The following is a 16411-nucleotide window of genomic DNA, read 5'->3' on the forward strand; positions in this document are numbered from 1 at the left end:
CAAGTCTTTCAAAGCCCGTTGAGCCTCCCACGCACAAACTGGCCCCCTCCCAACCTGTAATCATAGTCCCAGCCGTACCGTAGGTGATAGCTGGAAGTGACGGCCCTGCTCACTCGCGTGGTTCCTCCGCAACCGCAGGAGTGCCTCTCCTCTCGCAGCTTCCTCACAGCTTTTCTCGGCTTGACCATCAGCGGAAGTCTCTTAGGCTTGGGGCGGAGAGGACTAGGCCACGTCTCTTGACAGGCAACGTCAGGTCGCAGAGGCTTGACCAGCGCAGGGCGCGGATCCTGGCCCTGACTAGCGTAAGCAGAACTTGTCAGGTGGTGAACATCACCTGTCTTGAGCAGGCTTCCCACTGAGGCCTGTCACGCTGGTCTCAGCGACTTCTCTGGAGCTCGTCTGCTCCGCTCTCATCCCTGGCACCAAATCTCTCTGTCATTTGGCGCGCAGGCCTTTTATATTCAGGAACTCTGTGCTGCCGGTCACCTAATTGGGTCTAGCACCCTTAGCTGCTCGCCCTGCAAATCTTCTGGTGCAAATTGGTTTCTTCTCATCTCGCCTTGCCAGTAGTGACCTCCAGTACGGATTCTACAGGGATAGCTCTTCTTCTCCTTACATTCCTCCCCCCTTTTAGCTCGCTAGTCCTTGGGCGAGTGGAATTCTTGCGGGAATTCTAAGTTTCTCCCCCGGTAATCCAAGTTCAGCCAGCCGCCGAGCGCACTACCTGGTTTTCTGCTGTATTTGTGAGCAAATAAATTCATTATGTGCATACTGATTGGGGGAATCCCTGTGTTGGCCCGCTCAGTCTTGCAAGGCTCTTCCAGTAGAGGCACTTCGAGGGTTCTTGGAAACTCAGCCACCAGAGATGGCTTGTCGACTCCTGGTTCATTTTCTGTCCCACTCGTGAGCGGCATCAGCATCTCCGGTAAACTCAATGGCACTGCAAGCCATCCTTCCTTCTCCTCTGAGGTTCCCCTTTGTGGGACCTCGGCCTCTTCTGTTGGGGGCCCGGCTTCAGTATGGTCTTTTGCTTCAGAGGAGCAGGGTCGCAGCATATTTCATTGCAACACCCGGGGTACCACTGCGTCATCCCCCTCCTTACCTCATTGACCCCGACAAATACTCTGCAAATAGGCTTTTCCCGCTAGGCCGCAAGTCTCTTTCTGATGTAGTCTATCAAAGCCAATTGAGCCTCGCATTCACCAACTGACCCCCTCCCAACCTGTAATCCTAATCTCAGCCGACACGGTACCGTAGGTGATAGCTGGAAGTGACGGACCTGCTCACTCGCGCGGTTCCTCCCCAATCGCAGGTGTGCCTCTCTTCTCGGAGCCTTTTCACTGTTCTTCTCCACTTGATCGTCAACGGAAGTCTCTTAGGCTTGGGGCGGAGAGGACAAGGCCTCGGCTCTTGACAGGCGATGTCGGATCTAGGAAGCTTGACCAGCGCAGGGAGCGGATCCTGGTCCTGACCAGTGTAAGCGGAACTTGGAGTTTTTCTGTGGGGAGTCTTGACCTTGCCAGGCAGTGGCAAGCACCTGGGTGGTGCAGACTTCCTGCTGAGGCCTGTCACACTGGTCTCAGCGGCTTTTCTGGAGCAGGTCTGCTCCGCTCTCTTCCCTGGCACCAAATCTCTCTGCAGTTTAGCGCGCAGGCCTTTTATATTCAAGAAATCTGGGCTGCTGGTCTCCTGATCGGGTTCAGCACCAAAAGCTGCTCCCCCTGCAAATCTTCTGGTGCAAGTTGGTTCCTTCTCATCTCGCCTGGCCAGCAGATGGCAGTCTTTCTCCACTGATGTGACCTCCAGCACGGATTCTTCAAGGATATCTCTGCTTCTCCTTACACACTATCACTACATGGATCCTGCTCAGTAGCAGAGACCACTCGGTGCAGCAGTGCACTACATAGCCATCGTCCAATAGAAACTGATGTGGCAGCCACAATTAAAATATACCCAAGATGAGCAGTGTGAGTTTTGGAGCACATAAGCCTCCACAGGATGCGATCATAAGGTGCTGATAGGTTACCATGACAGATGAGGACCTTCTGAATGCCTCTGGGTCTGTCATGGTATTAATTCTATGAAACCCACTTGTTTTGCATTACCCTGAAATACCAATGTATTGCAGTGTATTATATAGGCAGACTAATAAAAAGTGCAAAAAACATTAATAAATAAATTGTTAGTTGGCGGATGCTTTAGTCCAGGTCTGGGAGGAGATCCCACAGGAGACCATCTGCAACCTTATCAGGAGCATGCCCAGGCGTTGTAGGGAGGTCATACAGGCACGTGGAGGCCACACACAATACTGAGCCTCATTTTGACTTGTTTTAAGGACATTACATCAAAGTTGGATCAGCCTGTAGTGTGTTTTTCCACTTTAATTTTGGGAGTGACTCCAAATCCAGGCCTCCATTGGTTAATAAATTTGATTTCCATTGATGATTTTTGAGTGATTTTGTTGTCAGCACATTCAGCTTTGTACAGATCAAAGTATTCAATGAGAATATTTAATTTATTCAAATCTAGGATGTGTTATTTGAGTGTTCCCTTTATTTTTTTGAGCAGTGTATATACAGTATATATAAACAATACTGTGCAAAAGTTTTATGCAGGTGTGGAAAAATGCTGCAAAGTAAAAATATTAAAAAAAAAATAGAAGTGTTAATAGTATATTTGTATGAATTAACAAAATGCAAAGTACTAACCACAGATCTGTGGATATAGGCTTGTGCAAATCCTCGTGTCTCTTCATGTAATCCCACACAGACTAGTTGATGTTGAGATCAGTGCTTTGTTTGGCCATATCATCACCAGGACTCATTGTTCTTCTTTATGCTGATGATTAGTGATGAGCGTGCACTAAAATGCTCAGGTACTCATTGATCGGGTCGAGCAAATTGGAATACTCGGGTACTCGACCCGAGCAACGAGCCCAATGTAAGTCTATGGGAAACTCGAGCATTTTTCAGGCGGCTCCCCCCGGCGGTCTGCAGAGGGCCTAAAAATTGCCCAAATCGATGGGAACAGTGCTCAAATGACATGGGAACAGTATGGGGAAGACCCCTGGAAGCATCTCTGACTCCCAGATCACTGCTGTCAACAACGTAGTCAGAGTATTACGCCACTTTTACGGACTCACAATAAAACATACAAAAACTAAACCAAAATACGTTAAGGAACATCCTTTCCAGGGTAATGACTTGTATGTAAGGCAAAATAAATAACCAAAAACAAAAATACTCCTCCACAACTTGGGCTATGTTCACATGTAGCGTTTTTGATGCGTTTTTGATGCGTTTTTGCACTTTTGCATTGCTTTCAACCAGGACAAATGCATTCACCAGGAAATGTCAGTTTAACATTTTACAACCTTATCTGGCCATGTGGTGTGTGACACATCATCAGACACATGCATACAGTGCTGAAAAGACATGGGAACAGCATGGGGAAGACCTCTGGAAGCATCTCTGACTCCCAGGTCACTGCCTAAAAGTGTGCCCATCATAAGTGATCCTTGGCGCATGCGAAGATGCCTCCCGCCATGCACTTGTCGTTGCAGACTTGCAACAATCACTGTCCACGTCTTTGTCCCACTGCAGCGTTCAGTTGTCCCTACCCCATTCCTTGGAATGCAAGTGCAAGTATGCAGGCAGCCACCCACCCACCCACAGGCTGCAATACTATACTGCCAAATTTTTCACAGCTGCTTGCACTTGAAATGTGGCCTTTTAGGCTTGTGGAGGCGGATGCTTTTCATAACCTCATGCCATCGGTGGCCTGGTGTCCATACTCGGTCCCCAGCCACCACTATATTTTCTTAGCCAGGGCTTCTTTTCGGCATGGTTGGACGGGCCCACCAGAGAACCGGAGACTCCTCCGGCGGGCCCTGGTTTCTCTTTCAGGAGAGTTCATAGTGCCGAGGTGAAGCCATGATGATGATAGAGGCCACCATCTGCTTAGTTTTCTGTCACTAGGAATGCAAGTGCAAGTATGCAGCCAGCCACCCACCCACAGGCCGCAACACTAAACTGCCAGATTTCTGGGCAGCTCTTTGCACTTGAAATATGGCCTTTTAAGCTCGTGGAGGCGGAAGCTTTTCAAAACCTCATGCCGGCGGCGGCCGGGTGTCCATACTCGGTCCCCAGCCGCCACTATATTTCCCGGTATCGCCTCCGCGTTCCACAAGCACGGGTCCCACAACATTACCCGTGCCCTCCCCAGTGCACTTACTGGGAAGGACCGCCTAACCACAAAGACGTGGACAGGTGAATATGGCCAGGGACGGTACGGAGCCAGTCCACAACTTTTTTTGCTGACAGTTGTATTTAGCTCGGTGAAAGGACTGGCATAGAGGGAAACCGTATCTACCCTGCGTGTCATTTCTCCCAGGAAGTCCTGTAATTGAACTTGTTGCAGAAGCAATGGCAGCCCACCCAGCATCAACTCGCACTTGTCGGTGGTGCTTTGACACACACACATCTTTCTTTGCGCATTTAATTTCTTGAGTACAGAGTTGGACAATGGCCTGATCTGTAATGCGTTTTGAGAAATAACATGCATAAGCATGGCCGATCCACATTAAAAAAGCAGCCTAGAGTGTCTGGGAACCTTCCCCCCACACTTTTCTTAGCCAGGGCTGCTTTTCGGCAGGGTTGGATGGGCCCACCAGAGAACCGGAGACTCCTCCGGCGGGCCCTGACGTCTCCTTCAGGAGAGTTCATAGTGCCGAGGTTAGGCCATGATGATGATAGAGGCCACTATCTGCTTAGTTTTCTGTTAGTTGGAATGCAAGTGCAAGTTTGCAGCCAGCCACCCACCCACCCACAGGCCGGAATACTAAACTGCCAGATTTCTGGCCAGCTCTTTGCACTTGAAATATGGCATTTTAAGCTCTTGGAGGCGGAAGCTTTTCACAACCTCATGCCGGCGGCGGCCGGGTGTCTATACTCGGTCCCCAGTCGCCACTGTTTCTCCCGGTGTCGCTTCTGCCTTCCAGAAGCACGGGTCCCACAACATTACCCGTGCCCTCCCCAGTGCACTTACTGGGAAGGACCGCCTAATCACAAGCACGTGGACAGGTGATTGTGGCCAGGGACGGTACTAAGCCAGTCCACAACTTTTTCTTGCTGAGAGTTGTATTTAGCTCGGTGAAAGGACTGGCATATAGAGAAACCGTATCTACCCTGTGCGTCATTTCTCCCAGGAAGTCCTCTAAAGCTGCTTGCAATTGAAATGTGGCCTGAAAATTACTGCTGGTACTTTTCTGTTGGAATTTGCTTGCCTCCTACCAACCTGGAATATTTCCAGCAAACTATGGTACGACGCCATAGTATTAGCACTGCCCTCAGTACCAGTAGCGAAGCCATCCCCAATTTCCTTCTCAGGAATTTTATTTGGTAGACTGAGTGGCTGTCCAAATACATTTTCTCACAAAGGAGCTGAAGATAGAGTGGCAGTAGGTGCAAGTTTCTCCAGCCTGTTAGATATTAGAGGGTGAACGGCAGCACATTGGATCAGTGGTTAGCACTGAAGCCTTGCAGCGCTTGGATCCTGGGTTCAAATCCCAGCCAGGGGAACATCTGCAAGGACTTTGTATGTTCTCCCCGTGTTTGCGTGTGTTTCCTCCTCAGTAAAAATAGAGTGCCCGGGAACCTTCCCACACACTTTTCTTAGCAAGGACTGCTTCTCGGCAGGGTTGAACGGTCCCACTAGAGAATCCTCTGGTGTGCCTTGGCTTCTACCTCAGGAGAGTTCATGATAGCGCTAACTTTGCAGATGCTATGGGGCTCTTGAGCGGGTGAGAAAGGTTATCCCTCAGAATCAAATCCTCTGGTGGGCACAATGTTTTTCAATCTGAAACAGCTTCTCAGTGGGAGTTGTATTTCACCACAGCCATATTCTTTAGCTCGGTGAAAGGACTGGCATAGACGGAAACCGTATCTACCCCGGCTGTCATTTCTCCCTCACCAGGTTCCGCCCATTGTCACACACGACCATGCTTGGCTGTATGTTCAGCGGGGAGAGCCACAGATCAGGCTGCTGTGTTACAGCTTTCAACAACTCTGCAGTGCTGGGCAGTTTGTCAATTAAGCATTAAGCATGTAATCTTCAGCACAGCCTGTTGCTGCTTGGCCAAGGCGGTGCTGCAGTGTTGTCAGCTTGTGACTGATGTAGTCATTTCAGAGAAGGAGGAGGACGTGCATGAGCTGAACAATGTGATTACATTGAGGTTAAATTGGTGACGCTGTTTTTTATACTAAAGAAAGATCCTATTGTTTTGTTTTTTTGCGGTATTTTTTAAGACAAATGCATTCACCGGGAAATGTCATTTTAACATTTTACAACCTTATCTGGCAATGTGGTGTGTGACACATCATCAGACACATCCTGTTTTATTTATGATGGAGGGACTCTGAAAGTCATAAAGCCTATTTTTATAGGGCCATCAGACTGCCCTTACTATTCTTAAAAGGCCAGCAGTCGGCCCTCGCTATTGTTAGAGAGCCATCAGCCGGCTATACTTTGTTGTTCTTATTATTAAGTGGGTCTCCTATACTGTTATTGTGTATCCAGTGACTGCAAGGGCTGCCAAAAATTTGGACGCAACCCAATACCTCTTTGAAGAGACATAGTTGAGGGTCTCAGTAAAAAAAATGTTCCCATTATAAAGGAGCGGATTCCTATAGTGGTAATGCCCATGCTGTGACTGCAAGGGCTGCCAAAATTTGGGAAAAACCCCACTAAGAATTTAAAGACACATAGAGCAGGGCTACAGTAACGACAAATTCCATTTAGAAAGGAGAGAGTCTGCTATACAGTTATAGGGTATGCAGTGAGTCCAACGGCTGACCAATTTTAGGAAAAACCCCACTAAGAATTTAAAGACACACAGAGCAGGGCCACAGTAACAAGTACGACATGTTCCCATTAGAAAGGAGAGGGTCTGCTATACAGTTATAGGGTATGCAGTGAGTCCAACGGCTGACCAATTTTAGCAAAAACCCCACTAAGAATTTAAAGACATACAGAACAGGGCCACAGTAACAAGTACGACATGTTCCCATTAGAAAGGAGAGGGTCTGCTTTACAGTTATAGGGTATGCAGTGAGTCCAACGGCTGACCAATTTTAGGAAAAACCCCACCAAGAATTTAAAGACACACAGAGCAGGGCCACAGTAACAAGGTACGACATGTTCCCATTAGAAAGGAGAGAGTCTGTTATACAGTTATAGGGTATGCAGTGAGTCCAACGGCTGCCGAATTTTAGGAAAAACCCCACTAAGAATTTAAAGACACATAGAGCAGGGCCACAGTAACAAGGTACGACATGTTCCCATTAGAAAGGAGAGGGTGTGCTATACAGTTATAGGGTATGCAGTGAGTCCAACGGCTGACCAATTTTAGGAAAAACCCCACTAAGAATTTAAAGACACACAGAGCAGGGCCACAGTAACTAGTACGACATGTTCCCATTAGAAAGGAGAGGGTCTGCTATACAGTTATAGGGTATGCAGTGAGTCCAACGGCTGACCAATTTTAGGAAAAACCCCACTAAGAATTTAAAGACAGGACAAGAGCAAATAGCCAAAATCAGGAAGCGTATACCCATGTGTGGGTGTGAAAAGGTGCATGAGAATACACCTCCCAAGAAAAGACACTGGATTTGAGTTTATGTTACGCTGCTATCATTCGGTGGTGTTGAGAAGTCTGGCCCAATCCAGCCCTTGTTCATTTTTATAAGAGTCAGTCTGTCTGCATTTTCAGTTGACAGGCGGATGCGCTTATCAGTTATAATTCCACCAGCGGCACTAAAAACCCGCTCTGATAAAACGCTGGCGGCAGAGCAGGCCAGGACCTCCAAGGCATAGAGAGCCAGTTCATTCCAAGTATCCAGCTTGGATACCCAATAATTATAAGGCACAGAGGGATCACGGAGGACGTTGGTACGGTCCGCAAGGTACTCCCTCAGCATCTTCCCAAACTTTGCACTCCTTGTGAGAGTACCCCCGCGCCTCAGGGCCTGTGCGATGGGAGGGTCTGAGAAAACTCTCCCAGAACTTAGACAGTGTTCCCCTGCCTCTGCTGGATTGAAGTTGTGTCTCTCTCGCCTGTACTCCTTGGTTGTCCAACGAAGTGTGCCCTCTGCCGCCAGAGTTTTCAGATGGGAATTTTTTTAATAGATCCGCAACAAGGGCCTTCTGGTACAGCCCCATGTTTGTAGACCTGTCCGCCTCAGAAATAAGAGATATAAAGTTCTTCTTGTTGCGTGGGTCTAGAAGTGTCACCAACCAGTAATGACTGTCACCCAAAATTTTGAGAACGCGAGGGTCATGGGAAAGGCAGCGTAACATAAACTCAGCCATGCGTGCCAGACTACTAACAGGCAAAACTTCCGTGTCCTCACCAAGAGGATGACTGACCATGCTCTCCTCTACCTCCTCCTGTTTGTCCTCTGACCATCCACGCTGAACAGACGGTATGACAGCTGTGCAGGTAGTACTGTCTATAGTGCATGAAACTAGCTCCTGTCCTTCCTCCTCCTCCTTGTCCTCTTCCTCATTGTCACCCAATCCACGTTGGGATGAGATGAGGCTTGGCTGTGTGTAATCACCCTGTATGGTTCCTTTCTCCATCTCATAGTGATCCGCCTGCAATGCATCCTCTTTGATTGTGAGCAGAGAGCGTTTCAGAAGACAGAGAAGCGGGATGGTGATGCTAATTATGGCGTCATCGCCGCTCACCATGTTGGTGGAGTCCTCAAAGTTTTGGAGGATGGTACATATGTCTGACATCCATGTCCACTCCTGAGGTCTTATATGTGGAGTCTGAACTGAATACCGATTGCCTTGTTTATGCTGGTACTCAACAAATGCCCTCTTCTGCTCACAAATCCTTCCCAACATCTGCAGTGTAGAGTTCCAACGCGTGGGGACATCACACACCAGTCTGTGAGCTGGAAGCTGCAAACGCTGTTGAAACACTTGTAAACAAAAAAGGATATAGATGTTCATTCCCGTATAGTGTATTAATATCCTTAAAACAAGATGAGGAAACCCAACTTACACTACACTATTTCTCATTCCTCATTCTAAATTAGTAATTAAGTAAAGAGATCAAAATACTCAATAAATCTGCTTATTCAAACATAATTTTTATTATTGTTATCACAAAACATACAGACACCCCATAAAATCATGTCAAAAGCCCCTAAAACATAGGAAACCCCAATAAAATTGAGTCAGTGTGGTCAAAAGATATCACTGTAAGCACTGAAGATGATTACAGTTCAGAAAATCAGAATGTAAAGCTATATCAGTAGAATTCTGAACCTCTTAGTTTCGTGGGATATACCCCATGTCCCAGCTATTAGATTGTCACATAACATGTAAATAGAGTACAAATCCTCATATACAAGCCATTAGATTATCATATAACATATGTAGATAAAGTACAGATCCTCATAGTTTAAGGGATATATCCCATATACAAGCCAGTAAAATTATCTCATTGGTTACATCAGTTACAGCTTATATAGAACACATAAGGTAATACATTAAATTTGGGTGCACGTCACCACTCATAGGGATCATGCCAGAGTACTTGTTAGCAACCAAGTGATATCAAAATTATAGTACCCCCAAGGCAGGCATAATACAAACCAGTGCCAAAGTATTGGGAGACCACACTGCCTCGTACCCCAACGCGCGTTTCACGTGCTGCTTCGTCGTGTTGAAACACTGCAAGGGCTGCGGAAGCTGTAGCTTACTTTCTAAAATGGGCACACAGGCGGCGTACTTTAACAAGCAGATCCGGCAGCTCCGGGTAGGATTTTAGAAACCGCTGAACCACGAGGTTAAGCACATGGGCCAGGCATGGTACGTGTGTGAGCTCACCTCGCCTCAGAGCCGCCACCAGGTTCCGGCCATTGTCACACACGACCATGCCTGGCTGTAGGTTCAGCGGTGTGAGCCACAGATCTGCCTGCTGTTTCAGAGCTGTCCACAACTCTTCAGCATTGTGCGGTTTTTCACCTAAGCATATTAGCTTCAGCACAGCCTGTTGCCGCTTGGCCGAGGCAGTGCTGCAGTGCTTCAAGCTTGTGACTGATGTGGTCATTTTGGAGATGGAGGCTGAAGAGGAGGAGGAGGCTGAGGGAATGAGGTGCAGGAGCTGTAGACCATGGAGGCAACCCTGATTCACCTAGGGCCCGCAATCCTTGGTGTTGGGAGGACGTGTTCCGTCCCAAGGTCCGACTGGGTCCCTGCTTCCACTATGTTAACCCATTGTGCCATCAGTGAGATGTACCGTCCCTGCCCACAAGCACTTGTCCACGTGTCCGTGGTTAGGTGGACTTTACCGGTAACTGTGTTGTTGAGAGCATGGCTAATGTTTTGGGACACGTGATTGTGTAACGCGGGGACGGCACACCGGGAGAAATAGTGGCGGCTGGGGACCGAGTACCGAGGGACGGCCACCGCCATCAGGTTGCGGAATACTTCCATCTCCACGAGCCTAAAAGGCAACATTTCGAGCGCAAGCAGTCGTGAAATGTGAGAATTTAGTAGTGTGGCCTGTGGGGCGTTGGCTGCATATTTGCGCTTTCATTCCAAGGACTGGGGTATGGACAACTAAATGCTGCGCTGGGACAAGGACATGGACGTGCTTCCTGATGCTGCTACTTGAGAGTGTGCAACGACAGGTGCAGGGCAGGATGCGTCTTTGCATGCACCATGGACAGGGGATTGGCTTGCATGCACAACAGCGGAAGAAGCAATGGTGCCACCCGCAGACACTGTTCCTGGACCCTGGGGTTCGGCCCACAAAGTCGGGTGCTTTGCTGCCATGTGCCTGATCATGCTGGTGGTGGTCAGGCTGGTCGTTTTGCCACCCCTGCTGATGCTGGCCTGGCAGGTGGTGTAAATGGCCTTTTTGGGGTTATCAGCAGAGTCTTTAAAAAACAACCAGACTCGGGAAGTCCTAACAGTTGTACTGGCAACTTCCTTCATGTTGGTGTTACGGGGAATGGTTGCCTGCCTTCTGTCTGCGGCCACCACACTGCTTCTTCCTGCCTGTTGGGGTGTTCTGCCTCCCTCCCCCTGTGTGCTGCTGTCCTCGCTCTGCATGTCCTCCTGCCAGGTTGGGTCAGTTACTATATCATCCACCACCTCGTCTTCCACTTCAGCACCCTGGTCCTCCTCCTGACTTTGTGGCAATTGTGTCTCATCATCGTCCACCTCTTGTGACACTTTCCCACCATCAACTTCGTGTGACCGTGGCTGCTCAAATATTTGGACATCGATATTTGGGCATCGCTACACGCGATCTCCTCTTGCCCCGCTTCAAGTGGACCGGGCGAGAGGCCCCAATCTATAAATGGAAAAGTGAACAGCTCTTCAGAGTGTCCAAGTGTGGAATCAGTTGTCTCTGGGTACTTGGCATGGTGGGAGGAAGGAGGATCAGGGTGAGGAATATGCGGTCCAGACTCACAGCTACTGAGACTTGACCGTATGGAAGACAGGGTGGTGGTGGTGGTGGCTAAGTGACTGGAAGCATTATCCGCTATCCAACCAACAACCTTTTGACACTGCTCTGGGTTCAATAGTGGTGTGCTGCGGTCCCCTAGAAATTGGGACAGGAAGGTCAGGCGAGAAGATGTGTGTGTTTGTTGTGGCTCAATTTCGGCTTGCCCACGGCCTTGTCCTTGGCCTCTGCATGCTCCATTCCCGTGACATCAGGTTCCCCTTCCCTTGCCACGTTCCTTGCCAATTTTAAATGGAGGACAGTATCTTCCACGCTCACTACAAATGACTGAGTTTGGAGCGAACTTATATGTGATCCGTGTGATGGAGAAAACAGAGTTTTAAATAGCTGGCCTGTAGGTAAGTAGTTTGAACAGCAAACTGCTGTGAATTGCTTCACTGACACACTGAAAGAAATTTTTAATGGAGGCCAGAAATGGCAGTATTTTCTGACAACGTATATGTGATCCGTTTGACGGAGAAAACACAGTTTTATATAGCTGGATTTCTAGCTCTCTAATATGGAAAGGACCTGGCTGTATTCTGCAGTGCCAACAAGCAAATGGCGCAGAAAAAATGGTGTTCTCTGGATTGCTTTTTAAGCAAATAATGAGGATTAAGATCCAAAGAAAAGTATTCCTGGACCCTGAGACCTGGACCTTTGTATAGAAATATCTAACAGCAGCAGAAGGCAGAATTGGAATGGAGCCTCTTGTGCTATTTGCACTGCAGTCTGCTATATACACTGCCTGACTATACACCCTGCCTGCTTGATATCTCTGCAGATGGATTAGTCCTCAGAAGGACTGTTTGTTAAGATGGATATGTGTAATGTACGGTTTTTCTCCCTACACTATCTAATACACAAGCAAATCTGTCCCTGACACAGCAGCACCTCTTCCTACGCAAGCAAATGGCGCAGAAAAACTGTGTTCTCTGGATTGCTTTTTGAGCAAATAATGAGGATTAAGATCCAAAGAAAATTATTCCTGGCTACTGAGACCTGGGCGTTTGTATAGAAATATCTAACAGCAGCAGAAGGCAGAATTGGAATGGAGCCTCTTGTGCTATATGCACTGCAGTCTGCTATATACACTGCCTGCCTATACACCCTGCCTGCCTGATATCTCTGCAGATGGATTAGTCCTCAGAAGGACTGTTTAAGATGGATATGTTTATTGTACGGTTTTTCTCCCTACACTATATAGAAACAAGCAAATCTCTCCCTAGCTCAGCAGCACCTCTCCCTACACTGTCTGATCCGGAGTGATTGTGACGAGCATGGTGGCGCCAGGTCTGATATAGACCTGATGACGCTGTGCGGCCAGCCAATCACTGTAATGCCCACAACCAACATGGCTACTTCATTACAGTGCATGGCAGGCAATCCCTGCATGTTCATTGGCTCTCTAAAGAGCGCCAAACATGCAGTGAGGGGACCCGAGTTCCCGCCCGAGCAACCCGGAAATACTCGGCGAGCGCCGAGCATCTCGAGCAGTGAGATGCTCGGGCGAGCACAGAGCAGTAGCGAGCATGCTCGCTCATCACTACTGATGATATTTCTTAATATCAATTTACTGCAGAATAAATTTGGAGCCAGTTGTATTCTTCCCTGGTGGTCTTGCATGATGGATAGGTGTTTGCCTTTATCTCTCAGCATTGAGAATACCAAGAAATGGGCAATGTTGAGAACTATGAACGCAATTGTCGGTCAAGAAAATATAGTGCAGCAGATGAAAGACACATCATGCTTACTTCCCTTCAAAATTAGAAGATGTCCAGCAGTGCCATCAGCTCAAAACTGGCAGCAACCAGTAGGGACCAGCTACACCCATCAACTGTTCAGAGAATTTTAGACAGAAGTGGTTTTCATATAAGAATTCAACATGAAAGCAAAGCCAAATGACTCAACTATGCACGAAAAGAGAGGAAATAGGGTGCAGAAAAACGGCAGCAGGTGCTTTGGACTGATGAGTCCAAATGTGCAATATTTGGCTGTAACAGAAGACAGTTGGAACACTAAAGGGTTGGAGATTTCTCTTTGGTTCATTCACTTGAAAGTATGTTTAAATCACCCCTTTTACCTAAATGTAAATCACAAAATGTAAAAAATCATTAATATATTAGGTATTGCCACGTACACAATGACCTAATCTAATAAAATCTAATAGAATGGAAATTAAATTGAAACACTAGAATTTGTGTTTTTGGTTATTTAAACAATAAAACATTATTATTTCCTCAGACTTCATTTATCTTCTTTTTATTAGTTTTCTATGTTTCCCTCATATGAAATGATTTAAAGCGGAAAAAATAGCTTATAGTTAGAAATAATAAGTCAGCATACAGAAAAATATTGGTAAACCAAGTCCAAGTTCACTCAACTAGTTCTAGCTTTGATGTCCCAGTTGCAAATGCAATTAATCATCATCCATGCGTCTTCGCTGCGTGGTGCCTCGGGGTGATGCAGCAGATGGTATGTCTGGAGTTCAGGTATACAGAAGTCAAATCCCTGTGCACCTGATGCTTTCTCCTCCACAGTTGCTTCCAGATCCATATAAATTTGTCTGACTACTAGTAGATTTTGCCGTTTGTGGTATTAGTTTACAAATGATTGCTTGCTTACATATGTTACTATTTGCATCTATCTAATATATATAATTGTCTTATCCCATCTGTCTATCTGTCTGTCTGTCTGTCTGTCTATTTGTCTGTCTGTCCAGGAAATCCCACGTCGCTGATTGGTCAGGCCGCGGCCAATCAGCGACACGGGATTACAGAAAAAGATGGTGGCCGTTAGCGGCTCACCCTCACATGCTCACCCTCACACGTTCACCCTCACCCGCTCACCCTCACACACTCACCCTCACACGCTCACCCTCACACGCTCACCCTCAGACGCTCTGACGCTCACGCTCTGACGCTCACGCTCATGCTCTGACGCTCACGCTCGGATGCTCACGCTCACGCTCTGACGCTCACGCTCTGACACTCGGACGCTCACGCTCTGACGCTCACGCTCACGCTCTGACGCTCACGCTCGGACGCTCACGCTCGGATGCTCACGCTGACGCTCACGCTCTGACGCTCATGTTCTGACGCTCTGACGCTCACGCTCGGACGCTCACGCTCAGACACTCACGCTCACGCTTGGACGCTCACGCTCAGGCTTAAACGCTCACGCTCGGACGCTCATGCTCAGACGCTCATGCTCAGGCTCTGACGCTCACGCTCTGACGCTCACGCTCGGACGTTCACGCTCGGACGCTCACGCTCGGACGCTCATGCTCAGGCTCTGACGCTCACGCTCTGACGCTCACGCTCTGACACTCATGCTCGGACGCTCACGCTCGGACGCTCAGGCTCTGACGCTCACGCTCTGACGCTCACGCTCACGCTCTGACACTCACGCTCGGACGCTCACGCTCGGACGCTCGCGCTCGGACGCTCACACTCGGACGATCACGCTCACGCTCGGACGCTCACGCTGACGCTCACGCTCTGACGCTCACGCTCACGCTGACGCTCACGCTCTGACACTCACGCTCGGACGCTCACGCTCGGACGCTCACGCTCGGACGCTCAAGCTCGGACGCTCATGCTCAGGCTCTGACGCTCATGCTCTGATGCTCACGCTCACGCTCTGACGCTCACGCTCGGACGCTCACGCTCTGATGCTCACGCTCACGCTCGGACGCTCACGCTCGGACGCTCATGCTCAGGCTCTGACGCTCACGCTCTGACGCTCACGCTCACGCTCTGACGCTCACGCTCGGACGCTCACGCTCACGCTTGGACGCTCACGCTCGGACGCTCACACTCGGATGATCACGCTCACGCTCTGACGCTCACGCTCGGACGCTCACGCTCTGACGCTCACGCTCGGACGCTCACGCTCTGACGCTCACGCTTGGACGCTCACGCTCACGCTGATGCTCACGCTCTGACGCTCACGCTCGGACGCTCACGCTCGGACGCTCAAGCTCGGACGCTCTCGCTCGGACGCTCACTCTCGGATGCTCACGCTCACGCTCGGACGCTCACGCTCTGACGCTCACGCTCGGACGCTCACGCTCTGACACTCATGCTCACGCTCGGACGCTCACGCTCGGACGCTCACGCTCAGGCTCAGACGCTCACGCTCTGACGCTCACGCTCTGACGCTCACGCTCGGACGCTCAGGCTCAGACGCTCACGCTCTGACACTCACGCTCGGACGCTCATGCTCTGACGCTCAGGCTCACGCTCGGACACTCACGCTCACGCTCTGACGCTCATGCTCACGGTCAGACGCTCACGCTCGGACGCTCACGCTCAGGCTCAGACGCTCACGCTCTGACGCTCACGCTCAGACGCTCATGCTCTGGCTCTGACGCTCATGCTCTGACGCTGACGCTCGGACGCTCACGCTCATGCTCTGACGCTCACACTCTGACGCTCAAGCTCACGCTCGGACGCTCACGCTCGGACGCTCACGCTCAGACGCTCACGCTCGGATGCTCACGCTCACACACTCACGCGCGGACGCTCACGCTCTGACGCTGACGCTCAAGCTCTGACGCTCACGCTCGGATGCTCACTCTCTGACGCTCACACTCGGACGCTCACGCTCTGACGCTCAAGCTCTGACGCTCACGCTCGGACGCTCACGCTCTAACGCTCACGCTCGGACGCTCACGCTCTGACGCTCGCGCTCACGCTCTGACGCTCATGCTCTGATGCTCACGCTCTGATGCTCACGCTCAGATGCTCACGCTCGGACGCTCACGCTCAGACGCTCACGCTCTGACTCTTACGCTCACGCTCTGACGCTCATGCTCAGGCTCTGACGCTCACGCTCTGACACTCACGCTCGGACGCTCACGCTCTGACACTCAGGCTCACGCTC

At 49.5% G+C, this 16411-nt stretch overlaps 1 protein-coding gene across 3 annotated transcripts in view; it reads left to right on the forward strand.

Moving 5' to 3' along the window:
- Window positions 1–16411, forward strand: part of NEK11 (NIMA related kinase 11) — a 405201-nt gene that overhangs the window by 147114 nt on the left and 241676 nt on the right. The gene's annotated exons all lie outside the window — the stretch shown is intronic.

This window comes from Phyllobates terribilis, unplaced genomic scaffold (assembly GCF_046119375.1).
Source record: "Phyllobates terribilis strain yellow unplaced genomic scaffold, ASM4611937v1 Scaffold_4__5_contigs__length_816908805, whole genome shotgun sequence".
Classification (NCBI taxonomy): domain Eukaryota; kingdom Metazoa; phylum Chordata; class Amphibia; order Anura; family Dendrobatidae; genus Phyllobates; species Phyllobates terribilis.